At 43.2% G+C, this 15,369-nt stretch overlaps 1 protein-coding gene across 7 annotated transcripts in view; it reads right to left on the reverse strand.

The window, feature by feature from the left end:
• Positions 1–15,369, reverse strand: part of PAK5 (p21 (RAC1) activated kinase 5) — a 177,283-nt gene that overhangs the window by 134,094 nt on the left and 27,820 nt on the right. For 3 of the 7 annotated variants that reach the window (XM_034764114.1, XM_034764115.1, XM_034764111.1), the window contains exon 2: positions 4,306–4,430. The exons of the other annotated variants lie outside the window; for them this stretch is intronic. The gene's annotated coding sequence lies outside the window, so the exon portion shown is untranslated. The remainder of the gene's footprint in view (positions 1–4,305; positions 4,431–15,369) is intronic. 7 annotated transcript variants of the gene reach the window in all.

A 15,369-nucleotide genomic window follows, 5' to 3' on the forward strand; every position in this document is an offset into this window, starting at 1 on the left:
GCCATTGTGTATTCGATTGCATTTTGTGCTACTGTCAGTGCTGTGGTGGTAGAATCAGGCTGAGATCCAGTACCTGCATTCTGCAAGATCCCTCAGACTGATTCAAGGCGACAAAGGTGAAACAGAGTTTAGGCCCCAATCCTTACTCACAGATATTTGTTCATGTGAGAATTCCCATTTGTTCATGTGAGAATTCCCAATGACCTTGATGGGAGCATTTGAGTAAGCACTGCTTATAGTGAGTAAGGGTGACAGCAGATCATGATCAATAAGGACCACTGATTTATGCTCAGACCTCCTACTGACTTCAGCAGGTGTCCAGTATATGGAATGGTGACCAGATATGACCTTAAGAATTCATGTTTTATCCACTAACCATTCTGGGCTAAAAAGAGGAAAATACCCAGACTTGCAGCTGTACCTTACAAAATGCTTTTCACCTCAACTTACCAGCTGAAAGTTTTACAGAACTTTGAGAGCAAATATCAATTTTGATAATATGCTTTAGAAAATGGACAGAAATTATTATAACAAGCTAATTTCCAGGGACGGGAATCAATATACTGCCTGCCTTGAATATTTTGTAACAGCTTGCTTTACGATGATAAATACGGTCTTGTGGGCAGGTCCTTCTGGTTTCCTGATAGAAATGGGAACATTTACAAAAAAAAAAAACCCCAAATCTATGATCTTTCCAGCTATGACGCATCCACGTCTCCAGCTGGCTCATCTGTTACCTAGAGCCTCCTGCGTTTATTTGAAATGTTATTTAAAAATACATTTCACCATTAGGGTGTGAGTGAAAAATGTTGTCAGCGTTCAGGTGAAAAATGGCTGCTCGGTTATGAGATGCTCACCAAGCCCTGTGGAAACTAAAGGGCAGTAGAAGAAAAAAATTAAACGATATGTGTCAAAAAAAAAAAAATCACTTGACTCAACCAATTCTCCTTTGACGGGCCAAAAGTGAAATTCAGGGCCTCTGCACTACATGAATGCCACGGTCATATGTACTTGATTGGATAAGAAGTGGTTAAAGCTTTATTTAAATAAAATAATTTATTGTATTCACTTAGGGTGATAGTCTCCTTCATTCAGAGGGCCCAGGAAATGCATTTAGCATCACTATCTATCTTAGGTACCTATAAGGCCTCCATTACTATAGTACCTGAGTACCCTACACTATTTTATGGATTTAGCCTCACAACACCCTGTGAGATAGGAAAGTGCTACATTTTACAGATGGAGAACAGAAAAACCAAGTGTTTTGATCAAGATCACACGGCGGCAGAGAAGAGAGTTGAACGCTGCGCTCCCCAGTGCGAGGCTAGCGCCTTAATCACTAGACCATCATTTTCCTTCTGTGGGACTTGCTTTAGTTCTGGTATCACAGCAGTGAGAAATCCAACAGTCAGGGGCACAATATACTGCGGTAGGCGTGGGGATACCACAACTTCCTCCACGGGCACATGGTAGCAGCACTTTTAGGACTGCTTAGGCTCCAGACAAACCTGTGATAGATTGGAGGCTTAAGGCGCGTGAGCATCAGGGGTGGAAGTGAAAAAGGAACAAGAGAATCTTTATCCTGGGCAGTGCTGGAAGCCAGTCCATGCCCTACTTAGTTAAATGGAAAGCGTTATTAAAAAGTGCACTAGTAGGGACCTGGACTGTCTGAATGCACAGGGTCTGCATCTGACCACATGGAATCCCCTGCAATGCCACTGGAAATGAAAGCCGCCCCAAGACAGGGAAGGAGAGCTGCCAGAGAGGGAACTGTCCTGAAGGTAGGGAATTGAAGCCCCAGGATGAGATTCCCCATCTCCCTGGGAAAAGTGAAGCATCTGCAGTGACTACCCTTCAGATGAGCATTGAATATGGTCAGGGCTCTGCTCGGCAAGCTTCTCGGAGTTGAAGACACTCTCTTCCTCAGTCTGGATGCTTCAATGCTTCATGCACCACCCACCATCAGGGTCCCCAAGCAATCCAACATGGAAGCAGAGCCAATGTCTCAGAGGAGGGCTCAAGCCTGCACTGAAAAGGCTATTGGAGGACACTGTGGTTTAGGACTAACCAGAAGTTTCTCCTTCCATCAGCATGGGTCCTATGGAGCTGGGCCAAGGCACATTAGACTCAGTGGGATTCTTTCCACTGACTTCTGTGGACTTTTGGATCGGCCCTAATAGCACAGCTAAGAGATTTCTTAACATGGCTCAGGTTTCGCAGGCGCTGGCTAACTCCCCCATGACTGGCTCAATGACAGTTTAACAAATTAAACTTTAATTTGCGGGCCATGAACTCCTAGTGCCTATAGGCTGCTGTCATCACAAAAGCAGAGTGGATCAATGGGGAGGAGAGGGAAAGGATAGTGGAAAGACGTGGTGTACTGTACAGAAGTGTAAACATGTTCCAAAGAGTTGGGGCTTGCATTATGGGATCTAGTGACGGGGGAGCCGAGGTGAAATCCTGGCCCGATGAAGTCAATAGCTAAACTCCCCACTGACTTCACTGGGCCAGGATTTCATCACTGAGATCCAATGATCTTTATAAAAAACAAACACAAAGCAAAACACACAAACAAATCAGAGGTTCGGTCTTTAAATGAAAAGTCTGTGCAAGTCTAAACATTTTGGGCAGCACAACAGGCTCTAGCCAAACCCACCGAGGTCCATGAAAAGGCCTCCACTGACTTCAAAGGGCCCACTCCGTGTAAAATAAAAGTCTCTTAAATCTGCCTATTCATGTAAATCCATAAACCATACACAGGTGTAAGTCTATGGGTTAAATCCCTTGGGTTATAGTTTCACTCTGGGGCATGAAGATTTGCACATATAGCTCCCTGCATATCGAGATAAGAAAATACCCCCAGTAACACTTTCTGTCCACAGGATTATGAAGATTAGACTGCAACCGCTGAGAGTTTAAAAATCATTCATCCGATTCCGGAACAGCTTTTTTTCTCTCACCATTGCCCCTTTCCAATGAAACTGTAAATGCTCCCTGAATTGAATTTGACAATTGAAAAGTGAAGGGATTTAAAATAACAAACGATCCCCAAGCTTTCCCTGCAGCAAGGTTAGAGAGACTTAATTGAACTTTAACTCCGCTGCCAAACTAGAAGAGCAAATTTTAAAAAGTCTTGAAAATACGTATGTTTATTAAGTTCCTAACCAAAGTTCTACCAGGAACAGCTCAGTACTCTCACATTTTCTTCATTCTTTTTTCAAACCATTAAGAAAACAAAGCTTTGCATTATTCCCTCAATTATACAAACCTTGGGGGAAATTCTCTACTGGTATAAATTGGCCTGGTTCTGATATCAGTGGAACCACACCAGTTTACAATAGCAGTCAATTTGGCCCCATGTTTAACTGATGGTACAAAAGGCAGGAAAGACAAGAGCTTCCTTTAAAAGACGTTTATATTAAAGGAACACTTTATCTTTTACAAGATACATTTCTGTAATGCAGTTCACACAAAAAATTTCCTTCACCTCAACACTCGTTCGAAATGTAGTTGCTAGAGCTGTGCAGGATAAGAGCGTAATGTCCGATAGATTATAAAATAGACATAAAATTGTGGGAGGCTCCAAAATAAGGAAGTTTGACCTACAGGGTAGGCCAATCTCAAATGAAACTATATTATAGCTTTGTCTATTTTTACCATTGAAAGAGAAACAAGTTTGGGGATTTGACTCTCCCCTCCCCCCCCATGCTTTCTGGTAGTGCAAAGAGGCTGGCTTAACCTGGCTATTGGGGATTCTCAGGTAGCACACGGTGGAACACTCCATGTCTTCTCACTCTGGCTATGCCCAGCTGCCAGAATGACCACTTGAAGTCTAACAGCTGGGTGTAGATTAGAGCAGCCCTGAACCCTCTCTAATTTATGTAGGAAGCCAAACTAGCTTTCAACCAGCCCCCATATAAGGAAGCCAGAAAGGCTGCAGAAAGCCCGGTGTGTAATTCCAGTAAAGGGGTACATTTCAGTGGGGCCTTGTAATACATGCAAGTTCACTTTAAGATCCAACTCCTACACGCTGACGTAAATGTAAAAGCATGGCTGATAAAGTTTATGGATGACAAAGGTTGGCAGACTGGTGATTAATGACGAGGACAGGAAAATTGTATAGAGCAATCTGGTTCACTTAGTAAGCTGGACCCATTCAAACAAAATGTCCTTCAATACAGACAAACACAAGACCATACATATAGGAACAATCTGGGACCTGAAGAGGAGCTCTGTGTGTGTGGCTCGAAAGCTTCTCTCTCTCACCCCAGAAGTTGGACCAATAAAAGATATTACTGCACCCACCTTTGTGTCTCTAATAGCTCAAAGCAGTCATCAATGGGGAATCATCATCCAATGGGGATTGTTTCCAGGAACTTTCTGCAGGAATTGGTATTAGCCTGACACTATTCAACATTTTCATCGGTGATCTGGAAATACAAAATAATTGCTGATACCATGTGTGGATGACACTAAGATTGTCAAAGTGGTAAACAATGATGGTGAGGGATCTGGACCACCACCTGGATCCATTCAAACAAAATGTGTTTTAATACAGCCAAATACATAGTTATACATCTAGGAACAAGGAATGCAGGTCATATCTACAGAATGGGTGTGGGGAGACGGGACTATATCCTAGAACAGTGGTTTTCAAACTTTTTTTCTGGTGACCCAGTTGAAGAAAATTGTTAATGCCTGTGACCGAACGGAGCTGGGGATGAGTGGTTCAGAGTGTGGGAGGGGACTCTAGGCTGGGGCAAGGGTTTGGGGTGCGGGAGGGGGGTCAGAGCTCTGAGCTGGGGGTGCATGCTCTGGGGTGGGGCTGGAGATGAAGGGTTTGGGATGCAGGAAGGGGCTGCAGGTTTGGGGTGGGGATCAGAGCTGGGGTGCGGGCTTACCTTGGGCGGCTCCAGGTCAGCAGTGCAGTGGGGGGGGTTAAGGCAGGCTTCCTACCTGTCCTGGCACTGTGGACGATGCTGAAACCTGGAAGCAGGCCTGCAGCAGGTCTAGCTCCTAGGTGGAGGTGCGCAAGCGACTCCGCGCAGCTCTGGCCTGCAGGCACCGACCCGCCCCCAGCTCCCATTGGCTGGTTCCCGGCCAGTGGGAGTGCAGAGACTTTGCTCGGGCCGGGGACAGCGCGTGGAGCTCTGTGGCCCCACTGCCTAGGAGCCGGACCTGCTGCTGGCTGCTTCCGGGGCGCAGCGTGGTGTCAGAACAGGTAGGGACTAGCCTGCCTTAGCTGGGCAGCACAGCCGACGGGATTTTTAATGGCCCGTTCGGCAGTGCTGACCAGAGCCGCTGTGTGACCCAGTGCCTCACTTCCCCCGACCCAGTACTGACTCGTGACCCAGAGTTTGAAAACCACTGTCCTAGAAAGCAGAGACTATGAAAAGAGTCTAGGGGTCTGTCACAGGCAGGCTGATGACAGGATCATAGTGCACAAGTAACTGAACATGATCACTCAGATGATCTCATTGTCCCTTCCGGCCTTAAGAATCTATGAATCTAAATGCAACTGATACATTCTTACATCTGCATAGCAGGTGTCAGCACCTGAGAAAGGTGTGCCTCCATGCACAGACATGCCCAGCTGTGTATGCTGCAAATGCATCTACTTTTCAAGAAAATAAATCAGACCTGAAGGAGTCTGGAAAAATGCATATCATCATTATGCACCGAGACTTAATTCTTAGCTGTTAGCCAGCTGAGATTAAAAAAATAGTTCTGACAGTCAGAAACCCTTAATCTCCTCAACGTAAATCAAACTGTCATCATTTACCATTTGCAAAGCAGATTTTGATGATAGGCACATGAAGCAGGAGCAGAATAAAAAAGGACGTAATTAGCATCAAAACAGTCAGTACACAGATTCTATGCATAATCCACTTGATAATCTTAAAGTACAAATCTCTAGTGCTCCTGAAGGAAGAAAAACAGTGGGTGACTCAGAGTGTCTGTGGGGAAAGCAAGAGAGACACGCAAAGAGAGAAACAAGACAGGAAGAATAAAAGAGAGACACGTGCACACACACACTCAAAAAGAGAGGGGGATAATTGACACCACCAGCAACTAGATTCACTCCTAAAAAATTCCTCGGTGAAACCTCTCCCACTAATATTTCCGAGCACCCTGTTTAAGGGGAACAATTTTCTGTCTAGACTCCAGACTTCTTACGTTTATCAGCCAGTCACTGCTGAATGGCTAGAAGAGTGAGGTTGGCTTTTTTTCTTCCCAGTCATTAACCTTGTAAACTAATGTTTTTCCAACCAAAGCAACAATTTCAAGTGGAGAGGCGCCTACCTGATTTGATTTACTTCGAGAGCAGCTGAAAATACAGGTTCCCACAGACTTACAGTTTGATCACTTTGGTTTTTGAAGGGCTCGGGCTGAGGGACATACTGGCCGCTGCTTCCAGCAGCTCCCATTGGCCTGGAGCAGCGAACTGCGGCCACTGGGAGCCGCAATCGGCCAAACCTGCGGACACGGCAGGTAAACAAACCGGCCCGGCCCGCCAGGGGCTTTCCCTGCACAAGCGGCAGAACAAGTCTGGGAACCACTGGTCTAGAACTTACTCTTGTGTTTGCCAACCTGTCTTGACATTTAGACTTTTGTTGCTGCAGGAAGATGATGATGAGTGTTTCATGGTAGCAACTTCAATTTTGTTTCTCAGTTATCAAGGTAAATTGTGAAAAGATATTAAAGTACACTTACTAAGTAAATATGCTAGTGGCTAACTGTGTGCAGCGTGTACAATTTGTTTTCCAACACAACAGCAAAAAGATGGTTTTCTCGTGCTGCTTATTAATTTTTGAAGGTGTTGATTTCAAATGATAAGCTATGGGCTTAGAGATAAAAATAGCTAAAATCGTTAAAATTAGAACAATGGGCTGCTCTATTAATGTGTTTACAGAAGTCCCATTAACATTAACGGGAATTCTGTACATGCAATGCATAGTTGGCAAGTTGTATTCTGGAATTTTCATCTTCCTCTAAAGCATCAGAGATTGGCCATCGCTGGAGATTTGACACTGGACGTGGGTGGTGGACCAGTGCTCTGAGTTGATAGGGAGAAGCCAGTTTCTCAGTGTCTGGTTGGTGTGTCTTGCTCACAGTCAAATAATCACCAGTTTTGGGGTCAGGGATGAATTTTCACTTAGGTCAGATTGTCTGGGATCTTAGGGCTTTTTCACCTTTCTCTGCAGCATAGGGTGTAGTTCACCGGCTGGGGTCACAGAATCATAGAATATCAGGGTTGGAAGTACCTCAGGAGGTCATCTAGTCCAACCCCCTGCTCAAAGCAGGACCAATCCCCAACTAAATCATCCCAGCCAGGGCTTTGTCAAGCCTGACCTTAAAAACCTCTAAGGAAGGAGATTCCACCACCTCCCTAGGTAATCTATTCCAGTGCTTCACCAACCTCCTAGTGAAAAAGTGTTTCCTAATATCCAACCTAAACCTCCCCCACTGCAACTTGAGACCATTACTCCTTGTTCTGTCATCTGCCACCACTGAGAACAGTCTAGATCCATCCTAGGTCATCTGGGCATTTCTCACCTCAGCAATGGCCTGCTATTGCCGGGGCCTCAGGCATTGGTGGCACCTGGGTTTCTCCTGTTCACTGCCTGTGAGGCAGAGTTTAGTCTCCTGCGGACTGAAAAGCTTTGGTCTAATTAAAGTCTTTGGGCTCAAAATAGGGGTAAATGGGTGAAAATTAATGGCCTGTGATATAAAGGTGGTCAGACTAGAGATCTAATTATTCCTTCTGGCCTTAAACTCCATGACATTATGAAGAGACCCACAGTGAAGGACCAGAACTATCATTTATGGGCTAGAAACAATTGGAGCTGCCCTTGATCTTTACACGTGACTCCTGCTAATATCAGTAGGAGATCTACTATGGATTGAGGTCACTGCATGGCTCTTCCTCTAGTTACTCTGATATTCTTGGGCTATGCATCTCAGAGTTGAAAAGCTGACCATGGGTGGTTAGGCTTTGAGAGTCAGAGGGGAAATTTAACTCAGATCTTGGCCTACATTTAAGCACAGAATATAAATCCTACAAGCTTTTGTTCAAAATTGTGGGCCAAGTTCTGCTGGTTACGCCAATGTAACTCTGGCTTTATTTTTCCAAATGTAAAGAGTATCTTGTTTTAATGAGCTTTTTGCACACACACACACAAAATTACTGTGCACCATTAAATAACTAGTTTGAGGTCACCATTTTTCTTTGCCTACCCTATGTACTTAGGGGCAAAATTCACCTCAAGACCCTAGGAATCACTTTGATGAGGTCTTAAGTGATGCATAGGAACTTGGGTGTCCCTTGCCCTGGAGTGAATTTCACCCTTAAAAGCTAGGGCACAAACTAAAGCAAAAATAATTCCCTGGGCAGTTACAGTGGTGCTGAGTTCATTCATTTAATTTCTGTAACAACCAACTGGAGATCTTAGGAAAGCAGGTGTGAATCATTGTGAAAGAGGGTGGAAGCTACCGACGCTAATACTAAAGGTCCTCAGATAATTCACAGTTTATAGCAACACTTGAAATGGTTCAGAATGTTCTAATTGAGCATTTGCTTTGTTTATATTTTTACTAGCAATATGAGTGTTTCTGCGTCACTCCTCACTCTAAGCAACATTTTGCAATTTCTAGCCGGAGTGTACACTTTGCAAGTTATCTAGATAGGTACATTGTTCTATGTGTCTACAGCACAATGGGATCCTGGTTCGTGACTAGGGCCCCTAGGCACTACCACAATACAGATAAATACTACTACTATGTAGTAGGAAGGGAAGAAATATTAGCGCAGGGATTTGAACATCTAACTAACACTGAATTTCAATGGGAGTTGCGGCCTAACTTCCTTTAGACTCTTTAAAACTACAGCCTAAAAATATCTGTTCACTTCTATTGATAGAGAATTAAAGTTTCAGCTGGTACATGACATCCCCAGAAGATGTATTTAAAACTTTGACAGTATTAATAAGTTATGAATCGGTGCTTTAATACTCTCATCGCAAAACAGAAAAGAAGGTGGCTCTGTATATGGCTTTCGTACTCAAGGTGATTTTTACGAAGGTATTAAGAACGGGAAGTGCAACAACTCTCTAGGTGACCCATAGTGGCTGATGTGTTCATTATGTCAACACTGAGAGCTCTTTGGTTTCTATGTCTTCATGAAATCATTCCAAGCCATTAATCCAAAGAACAGGCAGGGGCAATGTCAGCTTTCCCACTGCATAACTTGTCTCTGGCTCTTTGTCTCACCCCTGATCCAGAGAGTGAGATGACAGTAATCCCCATGCCCATTCATTCCATGCCCTCCCATCTGGGACTGCCAACAAAGCTGCCAATTGCAGAACTGAGTATTGTTACCCACTTGACTGAGCTCAGCAACTCACTTCACAAAGGCCACTTTACAGCCATCAGATAGTAACAACTTTCAATCACATTCAAAGCAGCAATAAGAGGCTTTGTATTCCACTACCTGTTCTCTGAGCCATCTAGTTCCCTGAGAACCTGTTTTATTGAGAAAAGGAATGTTGGTTTGGACCCTGGGCTACCTCCGACATGAAAAACCAGCCAACCAACCACAAAAATCTTGCCATGAGATCTTTAGCTTCAATACAGTACTCAGGACAGGCAAAACACCACAAATTAACATCCCACAGGAGAGTACCTGTAATATTCCTACATCTCAGAGCAGTGCACTTCAGCATTAATGCTGGGCATGAGACCAAGTCCTGATGCAAGACTGAGCCCCACAACCAGTGCTGGGAGAAACTGTATCTTTGTTTCACAAATTACTGTGAATGTTGTGGATTCAAGACTCACAAGGCATCCGAAGAAGTGAGGTTTTTACTCACGAAAGCTCATGCCCAAATAAATCTGTTAGTCTTTAAGGTGCCACCAGACTCCTTGTTGTTTTTGTAGATACAGACTAACACGGCTACCCCCTGATACAAGGCAATGATTTGGCTTTCTGTAACAAAATATTTTTTTATATTAAACAAGAAAACCTTTCCAAGGAGTGACAGATCAGAACAGATGTGTAACCTGCTTACACAGTAAAAACAGTTACTTTAGCAGAAGCGCTGGCTGGAACACTAGCGGCCCAGGAACTTATAGGGAGCCGGAACATTCTATTCTATACAAGTTCTTATACCTCCCGCCTCACTGTAGTATGTGAGCAGCGTCTGGCAGTTCATAAAGTGACATAACCCAGGCCCAGCTGCTGTGTGTGAGCTGCCAGATGGACACCTGGGTTTGAGATCCATAGGGACTGACACAAAGATGTTTCTACAGTCCTATGCCACAGGCATGGTAGAGGCGAAGAAAGACTTCTTGTCCTCTGCCATTGTGGTGGCTATATCCTACCCTGAAATACCTATCCAGGCCCTAAATCAATCGATCAGCCTTGGCTGCTTCTGCACCACCTCAGAAGCCAGCTCAGCTCTGCCCGCGTGAGGAAATGGTAGCAAACTTCTCCCAGATCATCGGTTCACCCCTCCCCAGGATGCCCACTCTGAACAGTGGCAGCTACACCCAAGATGAAATGCACAGAATTCATCACGTTCATGGAGTAAGACATTCTGGAAGCACTGAAAGAAGGCCTGCATTTTGGGAAAGGAAATGTATTTGAAAATTACCTCTTTAAATGCGGCTGCCATGTTTGAGACTCTTGCCAAAAGCTTCCCCTTTGCTGACAAGTGCTGTGATTTGAGACATTGGCTGGGTATTGCAGGGTAGCCCTCTAACCACTGTACCATCCTTCCTGTTGATCCAGTGAGAGCACAACACCCCACTGCTCCACTCCCCATAGAATATTGGGTCCCATTCATGGTCTCTGTGTTAATTACAGCGACTCAGAAAACTTGCAATTAAAATGAAATTACAACAAAATAACTGAAGTTAATTTTTTTGAAAACTGAGCAGATTCCCTCGCCAACCCCCTATTCTGACTCTAGCATTAATCCTCAGAACCCTCTATAGCAGGGGTCGGCAACCTTTCAGAAGCGCTGTGCCGAGTCTTCATTTATTCACTCTGATTTAAGGTTTTGCGTGCCAGTCATACATTTTAACATTTTTAGAAGGTCTCTTTCTATAAGTCTCTAATATAGAACTAAACTATTGTTGTATGTAAAGCAAATAAGGTTTTTAAAATGTTTAAGAAGCTTCATTTAAAATTAAATTAAAATGCAGAGCCCCCCCGGACCCGGGCAGCGTGAGTGCCACTGAAAATCAGCTCCCGTGCTGCCTTCGGCACGTGTGCCATAGGTTGCCTACCCCTGCTCTATAGCATTGGACCAAGATACCTCAGAGAGCATCTTGCTCTTTGTGACAATGGCCTCCATCAAAATCTATGCTCCTAAGGAACTATGAAGCTGACAACCTCAAGAGTGAATCTCCTGAAAGTGGGAGACTGGACTTTCCTAGCAAGAGTTAGAAGTCATTCCTGAAAGGGATCAGATTGACCACAATTCTCATTGCTTTTAAGATGACATGTAAAACTCACTTCCTACCTATCAAAGGAAAGAAAGAAAGAAAGAAAGAAAGAAAGAAAGAAAGAAAGAAAGAAAGAAAGAACAACTAATTTTTAAAAACCTAATACTATACCCCTGACCACCTACAAGCAAATAGGAAGGAAAATTAGACCACTAGCCAATTGTGAATTAGATTATTATTTAGGATGAAAGTTAGGAAGTGCAGTGATGGGCACTGTTATAAGAATCAAGACACAGATTAGGCAGCTATTCTCCATAAGAAATGTTAAAGATGTATCTTGAAAAGCTCATTTTTCTGAAGTTGCAATTTCTCTTCATTTGCTACTTGGAGCAAAATCACTTCTCAAAAAGCTTAGTGATATTAAAGTGGATGGAGATACGTCCATGTGGAAGATATATTTATGAATACACAAAATGTTAAGTAAAACAAGACGGAAAAGTTAATCTGATGAATGTTTCTTGGTTTAGCTCCTTTATTCTATTTCTTCTCTTTATGCATTTCATAGTGTATACCAATATGTACATCTTGCTGAAATGAAAAGTGGGATAAGAAATACATCAGTATTTTAAGTCCTCAGTGCAATCAACACCAGTGATTAAACCAAGACTCCATTAAAGCAGATCTCCCAGCTGTCTCACAATAATTCACTCTAGCATAAAAAATGAACTTTGTTTTTAAAATAGAATCTCTAACTGTCCATCAATGTCCTGCCGTGAATGCAGGGGACTGGACTAGATGACCTCTCGAGGTCCCTTCCAGTCCTATGATTCTATGTCACAAAAAACTTTCCCTGCCCCTTATGTGTACCAAAGTCTCGCACTATATATTGAGGTTCCATTTATAAAGGGTTAATTAAGATTAATAGATGTTATCAGCATGTTACAAATATGAGTAGAAAAGTTAAGTCACATCAGTAGAGGCGGTTATAGATATTTATAAACTACAGTTATAAGTGACACGTTGATCTGTTGGACTCAATTACTATTTACAACTTCTATAAACTATTGATAAAAATGTACCCTTCATATAAAGTTTCAGCATGTCTCTATATACGGTTACACCTGATAGATTTACCTATGTGAGATTTCTGCTACCTATGAAATATCTTCCCATATCCCATAAATATTTCTGAACATCAGCTGAGGAATTTAGAATGTGGCACTTGGGAGGGGTAATATGGCTAAATAAATGCCATCCTTGAATGGTTTTTGATCAAAGAACCATCGAAACGACCAAAATTAAATAAATATGTTGCCTTAGTTTGGTCTCAGTTTCCATTGCCAAAAATAAGCCAGCTAGAAAATGATAGAATGCAAAGGGAAAGCTGCATAAGCAGTGTAGCTCTTCATTATTTTTACTACGAACTCCAATATGTATTTTCAGTGCTCACGGCAGGGTGTTTACAGCAGTGGGTGGATAATATACAGAGTAGCTGGGATTGCAGAACTCTGTGCACAGGTACACTACAAGGCAATTTTATTCATTACTCGTTTTGCTTCTATCTGCAGGTAGGCAATGCCGCCCCAGTATGACCCTTCAGTACTGCAAATACAGTAGTATTCATAATGTCCTATGTGCCTTTGTGCCAATTACATTGGCTATTTGGGCTCAATTGCTACAGTAATCAACATGACAATTTTTCACCAGTCAATTTCAATGAACTTCATTATCATGCATCTATTCTCCCATTGTCTCATCTTCCCAGGATGCCGTGTTTTCTGGCATTTCTTTCCTTACCTAGGATCTCACAATGCACCATAATGCCACAATTATGCTCCTTATTAGAGGATTATTGCATTCGATATTTAGAGAACGGCCTGTTCTACGGTGCAGCTTATCAGGGAAGGTGACGTTATTTTCATTACACTGCACAGAGCAATCATAGTTAATCCTACTTCAAAAACCATGGCAGTAAGCTATGGGGAGGAAACAGAGGGCAGAAGAAATCAGAAATATAGTTCCTTTCCCTTCAGGCATGGACTGGCAGGCACCTTCAGACCTTGGGACCTTATTGGGATTCAGCTGATTGGCTGTTTCTTTTTCTTCAGGGTCCTATATTACATCAAGGTCTATGATGAGGAGGGATTTGCTGACATGGGGTTGCACTGGGGAGAGCAGGGTTTTAATGGCAAGGGAGGTGTGGGAGTTGGGGAGAGGGGAGTGAGTTTATACAAAAGAAACCCAGGAAGAATAGATGCTTACTTAGAAAAAAATAAAAATACAAAAGGTTAAACTGCAGGGAGAGGGCGAAACTCATGGAATCTGAAACAGCTGGGAATGTTTCAGGAAACCAAGATGTGGGCAAACTGCTTCTCCTTTTAAAATGGAAAAATAAGCAACCACTCCCCTTGCAGTGACCATTTCCTCTCAGTCTTTTTTCTTTCCAAAATGAAGTTGCATCCCACCCCCTTCCTCTACCAGTTGGTTAGCCCTGATTCTGCAAGCACACACATGCTTAATTGTTCGAAGGGGAGTAATCCCGCTGAGTTCCATGGCACTCCTTAGATGTCTAGAGTCAAGCACATACAGAAATATTGGCAGAATTGGAGCCTTAGAATGGACGTTTTTGGGGGAGGGTAGGAATCTTGTGCTCATAAATCATTGTAAAGCACCAATTACACTGTTGGTAATGACTGACAATATTGTTATGGCCTGGGCATAACCATCACCCTTCATTTAAGAGAGTTGTTAGAAACAGTTAAACTCCTTTATGGCACCAGGTAGCCGAAACAATAGCAGCCTTCACCTCAAACACAGGCACATGTCACCACCCAAACCAAATATATGGAGATATACCTATCTCGTAGAACTGGAAGGGACCCCGAAAGGTCATCGAGTCCAGCCCCCTGCCTTCACTAGCAGGACCAAGTACTGATTTTGCCCCAGATCCTTATGGCCCCCTCAAGGATTGAACCTTGAACCAAAGGCACCTACAAGGCATATGTGGGAGGAAGGGTTTCACTGGCTATTGTTTTGTTCACAAAACAAAGAGAAGCAGGGATAGAAAAGCCACAAAACAAGGGATAGAAAAGCCAAAGACAGTCGGAGCTAGCACTGGGAACCTGACTCAGAGAAAAGACTAGAGAGCTTTTGGGCAGAGTGTCATCTGGAAAGGGACATGGAACTGTTGGCAAAGACATTCTCTCCTGTTTGATTCCTCCTGTGTTCAGGGAAAGAGGCCTTTGTACAGTGCTTGTATTGTTTACAGGATCGCATCAAAGAAACACCTGACTCCATCATCAATTTCTCCTCTTAATGGAAACAACCCACAACACCATGAATTTGGCTAACTGGTTGGGTTCAAAAGGAGACAATATTAATATTCTTAGCCCAGGTTCAGTTCCTGCCTTTATAAATGCATTGACTGAATTACAATATTGCAGTTTTCACCATTTTTGCATGAGCCTCATAGAAGCTTCGAAAAAGTTAGGAAATCAAAAAGTTAAGGATGCCCGTAGAACCTTAAGTTTGCCCCTGTGTCAACATGCATAACAATACAAACTTTAATGAAGTGGTTACATTCTAGATTTTCCTACAGGATCCCTGCCTCATTTAGGCATGCCTCATGAGGCCTCTTCTCAATATTTATTCATTATGTTCCTACTCCTCTGGACTTCTGCCTCATTCACTACACAATCCTGCCTCATTCACCCTCCAACCTGTGCACTAAAGGAGACAAGGGTCTTGCTGAAATAAAAACAGTAAATGATCATGTAATCAGAGAGAGACATGCAAACGGACAAGGGGACTGAATGAAGGATGCAACGGCATCCTTAACTTTGTCATTTTCTGTCAAGAGTGTCCTGCTTTGCAGCCTTATAGTCTTTTAACTGTTTTGAACAGAGTTCTGTATGTAAAGAT

This window comes from Trachemys scripta, chromosome 3 (genome assembly GCF_013100865.1).
Source record: "Trachemys scripta elegans isolate TJP31775 chromosome 3, CAS_Tse_1.0, whole genome shotgun sequence".
NCBI lineage: Eukaryota > Metazoa > Chordata > Testudines > Emydidae > Trachemys > Trachemys scripta.